Source organism: Protomyctophum bolini (genome assembly GCF_963924005.1).
Source record: "Protomyctophum bolini genome assembly, chromosome: 4".
Lineage (NCBI taxonomy): Eukaryota > Metazoa > Chordata > Actinopteri > Myctophiformes > Myctophidae > Protomyctophum > Protomyctophum bolini.
In genome coordinates, this window is record NC_137865.1 from 43,547,887 (window position 1) to 43,560,723 (window position 12,837).

A 12,837-nucleotide genomic window follows, 5' to 3' on the forward strand; every position below is an offset into this window, starting at 1 on the left:
GTGTGTGTGTCCTGAGCATGACGTTAAACTGCTCCGTGCATTTGCAACCTCTGTGGACTGTGTGCTTCAACACCATCACAAGCTGGCATACAACAAGGCACTGCTCACCGATGGAGTATACCAACAGCCGGTGCTGCCTGGTGTCCCTTCCCATGAGCAGCTACCGCCGGGAAGAGAAGCGTTGGACCTGGCCTTCTAGCGGTGTGTTCGTCCACTGTCGGAAACAACAGTGGGTGGATTTTGGGCCCATGGGATCAGCCACACTACGGAGAATGATATGACACTGGGTGGCAATGCAGGAGTGGACTGGGAAATTGTTTCCTCTGGTGGTCCAGCCTGAGACATACTCACAGACTGTAGGATGCATGCCCATGGAATGCTGGGTGACATTCTTGTTGTATCGTGACTGAGGACATTATTCCTTGACTTTGTGGATGTAACTTTGCTGTACCTGAACTATTCATGTCCTTGTATGCAAGTTCCTCTGTGTGGACATAAATAAATTGTTAAAGTGTGGGTGTGGAGGTGGTTGGTTGATTGGTCGGTCGCACAACGTCTGGGTGAGTGAGCAACTTCAATCCGCCCTTTAGTTTATATATAACTCAACGACATGCACAGTGCCTATTGATTGAGTCAGGTGAGCTAACTGAGTCAATAATGCTGTCACTCGGAGGCACCTCCTGCAATGCCACACACATCAAGGGCTGCTACCAACCATGCAATCAAACCATCACACATACGGTACACTGCCTCTACAATCTCAGTGTAATTTTTTTTTTGTTTTATCTCTACTATTACTTAAAATGATTGTACATTGAATGCTGTACCCTTTTACTATTGCATATCCCCCTGATGTGTGTCATGTACCCATTGTCTCTTGTGTACACATACATAATAGGCATACGCACGAAAAACACACACACAAAAATGATAATAACATTTCAGTCAGACAACTCAAGGAGGATGTAATATATATATTTATTGAATATAAGATAATCAATGCAATATATTTATTATGGTTTGGCGATGTATTGGATCTGCTTTTTAGGTACGGGTCAAGCGCATCAGTCCCGACCATAGGGACTCTGAATCCCCCGTACCTAAAATAGTAGATCCAAAACGACAGGTGGTAGCTGGGGTGGAGGTGGGTGAGCACGCACTTGTATACAGCAGCGCACAGTATACAATAAAGCATTAGCAAGTAAGCAAGCAGAATTGAGCGCAGGTTGTATGACAGCAGCACGCTGATACAGCAGCAGTGGGCAAACAAGAAGGCAGAGGAATGCAAACCTCTGGTTCAAGTAGCCGGTATGAGAGATGGGGTGAGCTGTGATTGGCTGAGTGAATCATGTGGATGATGCTGTGGTGGCCCAATTAACGGCCGGCGCGCTGACTGAGGTTCCCTGACTGAACTTGCTCTGCGCATGTCTACGACAGGCGCAAATGCTCATAAGTATTATAGAACACATTCCTAAAACACTCACACACTCACTCATACACTCATTCATTGTTGTGTTTCATTCTCAACTAAGGGACTCCAATGGAAATAACCTGTTGGCTTTCTTGTATTTGTCCTTTTGATAGTGATTTATAACTATGTGCATTTTTCTGTACATGTAAACATTATCAATAAACATATCAATCAATCAATGCATTTTGAACCCTCTGTAGGCGTGAGAATACTGGAGAACTCGGGTCGCCGACTCTTCTTCATCTTTGCCGAGATTTCTTCCCCTTTCGCCGACTCTTCGTCACTTTCCGGTCCGAGTTCTGTCTGAGAACTCGGACGGAAAGTGACGAAGAGTCGCCGAAACGGGAAGAAATCTCGGCACTGGAGCGCGCATCTAGCTACTGCATGATGATCATGCACGCTGATCAGACAGCAGGTCAATAAAAGCATGCAAAAGCATTCAGCTTTCACAAGTGTGCCCATATAGAGAAGGAAAATAATTAAGAATTCGGTGGCATTTCTCTCAGTCCCTGTCGCAGGGTAAACAAAACGTCATATAGCACATGGCTAATTGTACCGTGCCAGGGAGGAGGAGGAGGCGGAGCGGCTGTAACTTTCTCCAGGCCAATAATGGATTTAATCATTCCAAATAGGTCTCCATTCATTGCTACGAGTGACGTCTCACTGTCACTCGCTTTTAGTTTTGACTAACGCAAGCGATTAGAGCGATTAGAGATTAACGCAATTGTAGAGCTTGTAGATCTGTCTGTTTTTGCAGCTCCGGTGTCAGGGTAACAATAAGAAAAAATTATAGGCAGAGATGAAGTGAAGTTGAACAGCCAAGCAGCAGCAAGCTACGCTACGCTAAGCTAACATCACCACCACCATGGCTGGTGTTGTGTTAGCTTAGCAGCTAAGCCTTAGCTTCTTGCAATGCTATAGCGTTCTCACTGCGGTCTCACGGTGCAGGCACTGTGGGCTGCTGCTTGGAGAGGAGAGGCTACAGGCGGCTCAGCGGCTGCTATGACCAAATTGATTGTGTGCAACATGACAACTGTTTTAAAGTATTGTACAGTGACAACTATTGAAACTTTATTGTAAACAAACACCCAGCTCCACCCCCCTGGCTACAGCAGGCAGCCAGCAGTGAGCCTGAGCACCGCGTCGAGCGTTGTTTCCTTCCTGAAAATGATCATTATCATCGCTCCCGTTGACTTTCATTCCCGTCCCGTCCCGATCACGGGATTAATAATTTTTTTTGGTTGTGTTGCTTTAGCATCGTTAGCACAGTAGCTAACATTCAGAAACTTGCAGCTGCAGCTGCTGAAAGTTCCCCGAAACGTGGAGAATATTCGGCAGAATCTGAAGAAGAGTCGTCGCGCGGCGAATCTTCTTAAGAGTCTGCCGAATATTCTCCACGGTTTGCCGACTTGTCTTGAGAAGTCGGCAAAAAGGGTAAATCCGCCGAGTGTTCTTGTTACCGCGTGAGATGGTGGACTGAGGCAGCCACAAATGTAAAGAATTACAATAGTCTAATTGAATGCATGGGTTACTGTGACTAGGTCTGTGTCAGTTCAAATAGGTTTTAATTTGGCTATGGTTCTGAGCTGGTAAAAACTGCCTCTTACGACGTTGCTAATTTGTTTATTGAAATGCTGTGCTGTGTCGAAGAAGACTCCCATGCAGGTTCTTTACTGGGCTGTTGAAATGCCCCTTTAAGGTTGTGCGGCCAAAGATGATTACTTCAGTTTTATTTTTGTTTAGTTTGAAGGAAGTTGGCTTGACTTGCAGACACAGTCCTCACAGCGTTATAGATCCTGTAATCAATCACCTTATTTCATGTTAAGAATAGTTTCAATACCACACTGTGAGGACAGAATGAACCCAGCAGCGGGCCTTCACAGTATGCGAGTGATGTGATCTTAGTTGTCATTAAAATGCCTGACTGTGAAAACACTGTGATTGAGATGTTTAATGAGTGGCCTGAGATGAAGACATTGTTATGACTGGAGTTGTCATATTTGATTGGAGGCAGAGCTAGGGGCCGAACAGCTGGCCACACAGAACCTCACTAAACTCTCAGTGGGCCTGACTATTGCTTATGAAACATATGAAGTATGATTTATATTATGTATTATATTATTATATTACTCCTCGAGGATCCCTGACCACACTTTGACAGCCACTGATCATAATAGAATGACTGTACTTGACTTCATTTCTCTTAGTTAACTAGATGGAACGCTTGTTGTCATAGTTACATGGTGAAGAATTGTGTTCTTTCACAACATGAATTGAGTTAACTTATTGTCAGTGTTGCCTTTATGCACACTGTGATCGCTGCAGCATATATAACTACAGTACATAATTACTATGGTCACATTTATTTTGTACTGCGCAGAGCATAGATAATGAATTTAATTTCACAAAATTGCCTAAAATAGAGAATAAGTTGAATAACAAACGTTTATACCAAACAAACGTTTATATAATACCAAATGATATTGTCAAGGCTCATTCATAGTCTCGATTTTCGGTGGTGAGCTGACCACCGGAGCTGAAATAACGTTGAGCGGTGGTGAGTAAAAACAGAGAGAAGGGCTGGAGCGGTGGCCGGTGGTTTTCTCTTCACCGCGGCTCGTGACGTCATGTTGTAGTTCGGTGCAGTCATCTAACCACCGGAAATCCAGACTATGTATGAGCCTTTAGGCGTTATTTACTATACGGTGAAGCAGCTTTTTGCTTCTACGGGCAGACGGCGTGGAACAAACTCCCCCACTGTACCTTCGACAGGCAGCCTCTGTAGCACAGCTCAAGACCCATGCACTTCTACACTCTTGCTTTTAATTGATACTTTACATTTTTGTTATTCATGTCCTCACTGTATTGCATTACTGCTAATATTTTTTATGTTTTATGCCTTGCTTTTCGTTCATGTCATGAAAGGTGCTATACAAATAAAGTTTTATTATTATTATTATTACTTTCCGCCCCTTGAACTGCAGCTCCTGAGTCTCCGTTCATCCTCTCCATGGGAGCCGTCTAAATACAACATTGCATATTAACACCATACTATAGATATGTATCTCTCTAGGCCTCTATACAGTTTCATTCTCTAAGCCCTTTCTGCCAACTGTCTGATATCACACTGATGGGAGAAATGAGGGACGCTTTTCAAATCCCCCACTTCCCTCTCCCAGTTTCTTTTTCCCGTCTTTCTCCCTGCTCTCTTCCTGATGTTCATGAGATTGGACTATACTCTCTCATCTGCTCAGTAGTTGGTTGGCCGGGCGCTTGTTACCGTAATCTATAGAAGGGGATCACGACTCCCACTTGCAGGGGTGCTTTGTCAGGAGATTTGTGTAATCTTTGGAAGCGGAGACTTTTCTGAAGGGCGACCTCGGACTATCAGAACTATCACTTCTTCAGACGGTATGTGTGAGAGAGACTATGTTGGGAAAGTAACACATTACTAATACATTACTGTAAAGTTATTAACAGTAACAAATAGTGTAAGGGGGAGGGGGGACTTTTACTTTATTACTAGGGACAGATTTCGAATCGCAGCCACCTGTTAAAGTGCTTCTTGAGAGCGGTTTTGAAGGGATTCACAATCCTTTATGACTGTTGGTAGGCCGTTCCATATTTTTGTGTCATATAGGAGCGAAATGAATCAAATATGGCATTACCAAAGGCTCAGCCTCTTTCTATGGCACGGTGGAAATGACCAGTATGCCTCTCATGGACAGATTAAAGTGAAAATTGGCCCTGTGCACAAAAGTGCAAATAAGGCTCACTTTCACCCATGACGGTAAGGGCCGATTCATACTCCTATTTTAGAGCCGAATAAAAGTCGGTTCGGCTCTGTAGAGCGTACAATGTGACGTCATTTGAGGTTCGGGGGGGGTGGGTACCGTCCTGAAGTCGGCTCTTCGGTGCTACTGAAAATTTCTGACGAGCCGAAATCATTTCGGCACTACAGCGCCGAAACAGCGTTAAAATAGGAGTATGAATCGGCCCTAAGGCAGATGGAAACTGAAGTGGATGTGTCGGGATGCAGCTTATTAAAGAAAATCACACTTGAGTGAAGTGAGCGGCGCTCTTATCATCATACATCATCACATTCCGGGCCAATCACTTTTGGTGTCCTCACTTTTCTGTGTACAAAGAAGCTAACGCACACCAACATCCTTGTAGCGGTCCCGGCACACGGGAGAAAACTGTAGAGGAAATGTTGAAAAAACAAGAGGGTGGACGCACACGCCAACAGCCAGAGCGCCAATATTTTATTAGCACACTGAACCGCGAGGTTAACAGTTCGAACCCGGGCTCCCCCAGAGTTAGTGTCGAAGTGTCCTTGAGCAAGACTCTGAACCCCTGATTGCTCCCGATGTGCTGGTTGGTGCCTTGCATGGTTTCCTCTATACCATCGGTGCGTGAATGGGTGAATGCAATGCACGATCTATACAGTATGTAAAGCACCTTGGATGAAGGCGCTATAAAAATGCACCATTTACCTTTTTTTTATTATCTGTGCCTGCATGATGTCACTCTGGCAGTGGGCCCTGCTCTTAACCCATTCTGAACGGGAACCCATTTTGGTTTTGGCATCATGTTATGCTTTAGCTATTGAAAAATAGCAGATCTACAAGCTCATAGCGCGCCACCGAGTGGCGCGCTACGAGCTTGTAGGTCTGCTATTTTTGAAAAATCGAAGAACGACTGACATTTTTAGAATCTGATCTCAGGTCAGAATGGGTTAATCAGACCAGTGTGTGTCCAGTGGAAACCTCGTATGAATCTGATCTCAGGTCAGAATGGGTTAAAGGTCACGATGACAACGTGGTCATTGATTGGCCATTGAATCCACCTCCAACACACCTATTGACAACAATGAGCCAAATCCATCTCTCCACTGTGGGCATGGTGCCAGCGTTGACACGCACCCTTCTCCAGTCTGGAGAATACCAAAAGCCCGTTACCATGCTACAGTATGTCAGTATGACATAGTGCTGACTGTACCTCAAACCGAAACGTTATTTTGAGTTGGGAAAAATGTCATGGGCACAATGAAGAGCAATTGTTATTGGTGCATGCAGGGCAGGGATTGCAGTCCCAGGTGCATTTGTTGCAAATGTCACAATACAGCATCATGATCAGAGTAGACCATCCTTTTAACCAAATTGATGCTGGTGTTTTGTGCATTTTTTTGCCCATTTGACATGGAAAAGTGCTGGTGTAAATACTGTCTTCTCCTTCTCTGCCTGTCCCCTTGCTGCAGCTAGAGTTCTTATTCACCTTTTTAGAATCAGAATCAGCTTTATTGTCAGATGATCAGATCACAGATTTACACGGTAAATTAGTGGGTGAAATTCGGTTTTGTGCGTATCGTTATTTCCATAGAAAAACAGAAAGGGAAGAAGAAGTAACAAAACTATCTATATTTACACAAACAATATAGGCTAAAGGTGTGTGAGCATATAGCAGCAGATGTACACTGTGCCATCATGGACGTTAGTTAAGGACTCAGGAGCTAGAAAAACACAAAAAAGGTCAGTGCGTTGTACATGGGATTAATGTGCAAAATGTTAGTGAGTGTCAACAACAACCTAAAACATGAACCTTAAAAAAACTAAAACTAAAAGTTGTCCTTTAAACATGCTTATGTGCATTGCATGCATTTCTCTATCTCTCTCTCTAGTCTCTGCTGACTTGTGATGCACTTTATAGAACTTAGCAGTGTTTTCTCAGCACGTGAATGTGATGAAATTGATGCATCAAATGCAGACGTACAACGTACTAACGTAGTCCCTCAGCAAGCTCTATATGGAAGGAATCCTGTGGGATGAGTGTCATCCTCTACCCCTCGCACCTCAAACCGAGGCGTGCCAGACCAATCTGTCCCTGGTTTCCAGGCTACAAGCTCGCAACACGTTGCATTAAAGATATAGGACACTTTGTGAGCTTGTTATATATGATATTTTCTCGAGGCTCAAGTCCTTTGGAGTGTGTAGCAAGCTACTAGTGATGTTTTACCAGTCTGTTGTGGCCAGCGTTCTGCTTTATGCAGTGGTATGCTGGGGGGGGGGGGGGGGGGGGGGCATCGAGGCCGGTGACCTCAACAAGCTCAATAAGATCATAAAAAAGGCCAGCTCTGTTGTTGGCCTCCGAATGGAGAGCCTGCAGTCAGTCGCGGACTCGCGGAGAGGAGGATCGGGGACAAACTGAACTCCATGCTGGCAAATCCCTCCCACCCCTTCTATGGTGTGTTGCAGGATAGGGTGAGCACACGAGACGATACAGACTCTCTTTCATGCCAACTGCTATCAGACTATACAATGTGAATGCATAAGAACTGCCTCCCTCCACCCAAATGGCATATGGTCCTTGGTGGTCCTGGTCTTGTGTGTTTATGTCCATTTGTGTCTGTTTTGTGTTCTTCTGTCTGTCCAGTAGTTGTAGCTTTTTATGCTGTTGTAACGCTTCAATTTCCCCTCTGGGATTAATAAAGTATATCAACTCATCTCATCTCACTTGAGTAAAAGTACAAAATACTGGGGTCAAAAAGTACTACTAAGTAGAAAGTACTCATTATGCAGAATGTCCCATTTCACAAGTGAAATGTCCCATTTCACACGCGACCTCGCCCTAAAGGACGTGGAGTGTACCGGGTTTGATGAGGTCAGATCAACATATGGAATGTCAGCTCAGGTCAGCTCCATATATGGAGATCTATAAGGGTGGCAGCGGTGGCAGTGTCTTGAGTGTAGTGTTGATGGTGGGCACAGGTAGGGCTGGGCCTACATTTTCGGGCCTGTTAAGAACTCTAGTTCTCACCGGCTGCACAAATAACTTTGGGGGCAGGCCCGTCTAGAATTTAAGTGGACGGGTATTGGACAAATTGAGTGACAAAATCTAGTGTGTCGTGACGTGACAAAAACGCAAGGTTTCATAGTTAACTACAAATCTACAAGCATTGCAACGCACTGTGAGCTTGTATATAATATAGGCTAGTTTCAATTGGCCAAAATGTATATATAATATACGGTAGGGAAAAGTATACGAATACTAGTATACTAATACAGACAGTTAACAATTGACATTTAGGATTTTGAGGAGCATATGATATATGTCCTTTTATCCCTATCTCCTCCCACGGGCCCAGACACTCTGCCCCAGACACTCTGCCCTAACATGCCCTCATTCCCTTGTCTGGTATATTTATTTAGACGTGTGTATGTTGCAGAAAGGACTGGAGGCATATGACCACCGCCTGTCACTGGCCTTCGACTTAAAGGACTGGAAGCATCCACCGCCTGTCACTAGCTGGCCTTGGACTTAACCCATTCTGACCTGAGATCAGATTCATACGAGGTTTCCACTGGACACACACTGGTCTGATTAACCCATTCTGACCTGAGATCAGATTCTAAAAAATGTCAGTCGCTCTTCGATTTTTCAAAAATAGCAGACCTACAAGCTCGTAGCGCGCCACTCGGTGGCGCGCTATGAGCTTGTAGATCTGCTATTTTTCAATAGCTAAAGCATGACATGATGCCAACACCGAAATGGGTTCCCGTTCAGAATGGGTTAAAGGACTGGAGGCATGACCACCGCCTGTCACTGACCTTGGCCTCTACTGTCTACTGTTTCCCAAACAGTGGGCCGGGACCGTCACGGACACGATTTTATTTAATTTATTTTGTACCAATTTTTTAGCCCACGATTTTTGTAACCCTTTTTTTAGCACCCAAGTGTAAATTGTCTAAGGTAATCCATGGGCACCTGGGGACTAGACCCTTGTCTCCCTAGACTACTCCATAGTCTATATTATTTTCGGTGGTGAGGTGACCACCGAACTACAACATGACGTCACTGAGCCGGCAAACCACCGCTCTCCCCAGCCCTTCTCTCTGTTTTTACTCACCACCGCTCCACGTTATTACAGCTCCGGTGGTCACCTCACCACCGAAAATCCAGACTATGAATAGGCCCTTTAGTACGCCGGACAGAGCACATGGCTGGCCATGGGGAGGCAGTATAGAGAGCAGGATTACTGCATGTTTTGCAACCTCCAAACAAAAAGGCGCTGATGACCCAGAGGAGAGAACACACCCACAAGGTTGTGTATCTCCAGCGGGAATCGAACCCAGGAACTTCTAGCAAATTTGTATTTAAAAAATAAAAATGTCATACATTTTAAAACGAACTAATCAAAGAAATTCCATAAATAAAACAATAACAATAATTTAGAAGTAGTTTTGAGCTTGTAGATCTGCTATTTTCACTAGATTGGATCCCGTGCAAATGACTCTTTTGGGTCATGAGCTAAACGTTTGGGAACCACTGCGCTATACGTGAGAGAACAGAACATATAGAAGAAGCAGGAATGTATTTGTGTCTTGTCTTGTGTGACAGGAGAACATACACGGCTTTCTTCTGCACGCTGCCTGTGGGGTTATATTTACCAGTCTTTATGCTCGTGTGACAGACCGTTGACACCTCTGAGCTGAGTTGTATCTTTGAACACTCACACTAGACGATTATTTATCAGGTAGTGAATTGGGACCACATCCCCCCCTCCCTAGCCACCCACCCACAGTTAACTCCACTGCCTCCCCATCGTTTTCGAGTGGTGCAACCACTCCAAGGAACAGCAATGTCCGTGTCCGCCTATGTGTCGTCCGCCTATGTGTTGGTTCACCTATGTATGTATTAATGAGCACGAGTATGACTGAGTACCAGTAGGGGTGCTGTTTGCCAGAAACAGAGAGAGAGATAGTATTAGTGCTGCACTGTTGCCTGCTAATGAGAGAGAGAGAGAGAGAGAGAGAGAGAGAGATGCACCACTCAGTTTTCTTTTCCAACTTTTCAAAAGCGATATAATGCGAGTTCAATGCTTTCCAATTAAAAACCGTTTACGCAAGTGTTTCCATACCCCGTTTTCTTTGTTTGAAACACCACAAAAAGCGAACAAATAAAACATAAGGGTTTTTATTTGCGAATAAAAACGGTGACCCGTCGTGTTTCCATTCAGGATTGTATTCGCAAAGGCTTCATGGAAACGTATACCTATTGTGACAGCTGGCTTTGCCCTCGGCGCTGTCCTACCCGTCTGACCTACTCGTCTGACCTCTGGTCCTTTTGGAAGCGAACGCCGCAGCTCGCAACAATGAGTTATACAACAATAATACCTTACAGTAAATGAGCTCCAACTCGAAGGAAGAATAGAAGCTGAAGGAAGAGGAAATAACCTATAACCTGCATGTTCATCCTGGCATAAATGATTATACAATTTTCAAAAGCAGCAGACCTACCAGCTCACGACACACCACACTATTTTGACAATGTTTGAATAGGGTTTAAGTGGCTAATTAATTGAAAAGTGTATAATGAAGATTCATTATTATTGAAATACCTCTTGAGGGGGTCTTTTGTATCTATCCACATCAAGTGCGGCGCTTGTGAATAAAAACAAAGAAAAACAAACAGTGAGCATGCATGGTACAGGATTAGCAATTCAGATTTAGTCTATTTACAATGATGGGACAAAATTAGCATAAGGAAATATGCCCATGCAGGTAAAGCTCTTTGGTAGCTGTCATTTAGCTTAATTTCAACCATCAGCTATTGATAAATGCTGCCATCCTTCAGAAAACGTTTGTTCCATGCCGTAAAAAGAAGAGGTGTCATCATTGGGTCTTTCTTATAGGGTATACCGGTAGTCCTGGAGATCCGATGAGCCTATTACTATTACTCACTTTTACTAGTGGTTCTCAAATTGGAGCCCGGCAGGGACCCCTGCATGGGGTAGCCTATATATGCTTCCCAGCAAAATGTGTTAATACTGTATAGCATAAAGGTCAATGTAACCACTTTAACCCTTATGTAGTCCATACATTGACTATTTAGATTTTTTTGGGGCGGAAACATTTTAACAACACAAATGTTGTATGTTGGTCCATGGCACAAAGTCTTCTCAGATGGGGATCTGCTGCCTTTATCCCACATCCTAACCTTATTTGTCTTCACTCTCTCCTTTTTTGAAGGGCTATTGCGATAAAACTAGATTAATGGCCCCGTTGGCCCGGGCCGCTAGGCACTTAGGCTCTAATGTAGCCTGACAGCACGTGGTGGCCCTGGTGGGTTCGAGTCCCATTTCCCGATGACCTTTGCTGCGTGCCTCCCCCTCTCCGTGACTCCGTTTCTCTCTCCCTCTTTCCTGTACATCTTCACTCAACCCATTCCCTGCGTTGACGGAGATCTTCGTCATGTGGTCTTTTCAGTGGTTTATGACAGATCGTGGTCTTCGCCAACGTATGAATGATTCTAGGTTGCCAAGCAGCTGATAACAACCAGTACTGATACCCTGAAGAAGGCAGTTGTACTGCCGAAACGTTGGTTTCTATTCTACTCTGCATCCAAATAAATAATCGGCACTTTGGCTATCAGTGTGTGCGGCCACTCTTTTGTCTTTTTAAGACTTAACTCTTTAGATGTTTCTGCCGTGAGCTGGCACCACTACCAAGACTGGTGTGCGTTTAGCATCCTCCTGCACAGTGAACAACCAGAACTGAACCGCAAGTGAACATTTATTTTCCCAAATTGCGTTTTCGGTCAAAAAAAGCTTTATTCAACGGCCCACAACTAAAGAACCGATCGTCGCGGTTACAAGTTACAACATATATTTTCTGGGTGAAATAAAAGACGATATATAGTCTGTCACAACACATAACGTTTTTTTCTACATCCGGTTCACGTTTCGGGTTCTGGTGGACCTTCAACATAAGGGTTTCACAGAAAAATGCAGTTTTCTGCCCACTGCAATGGGAGGGACTTTCGCCCTACATTTTTAGAGCACGACAGAGGGGCGCCGTCTCAAGTACCACCTGGTACTTAAGACACTCAACTATATGTTCAATTCTCTAAATTGACCACAGGGTTTTAGTGGTCATAATAAAGGGAATAAATCAGAAGAGATTAGATTAGAGTTTAGATGCTTTATTGATCCTGGTAGGGAGGCAGCACACCGAGTGATCAGCGGTTGAAGATAAATCAATAATCATGCAAAACGTAACATTGGTTCAAATTATTAACATATTGTACATCCCCTATGACAAAGATGAGCCTGACAGTGGTGACAAAGTGTGTGTGTGTGTGTGTGTGTGTGTGTGTGTGTGTTGTAAAACAAATTAATTAATTGAGAAGTACTGAAAATATCAGATCTACAAGCGCACAAAACATCGCTTTGTGTCACATTTTTTATTACATTTCTGTTTGTGTGTTTTAAAATAATTTAAAAAAAAAATTAAAAAACTGAAAACAGTTTGGGAAACAGTGCTATACAACATATTAAAGCTTATGTACTGTATAGTATGAAATCGCAC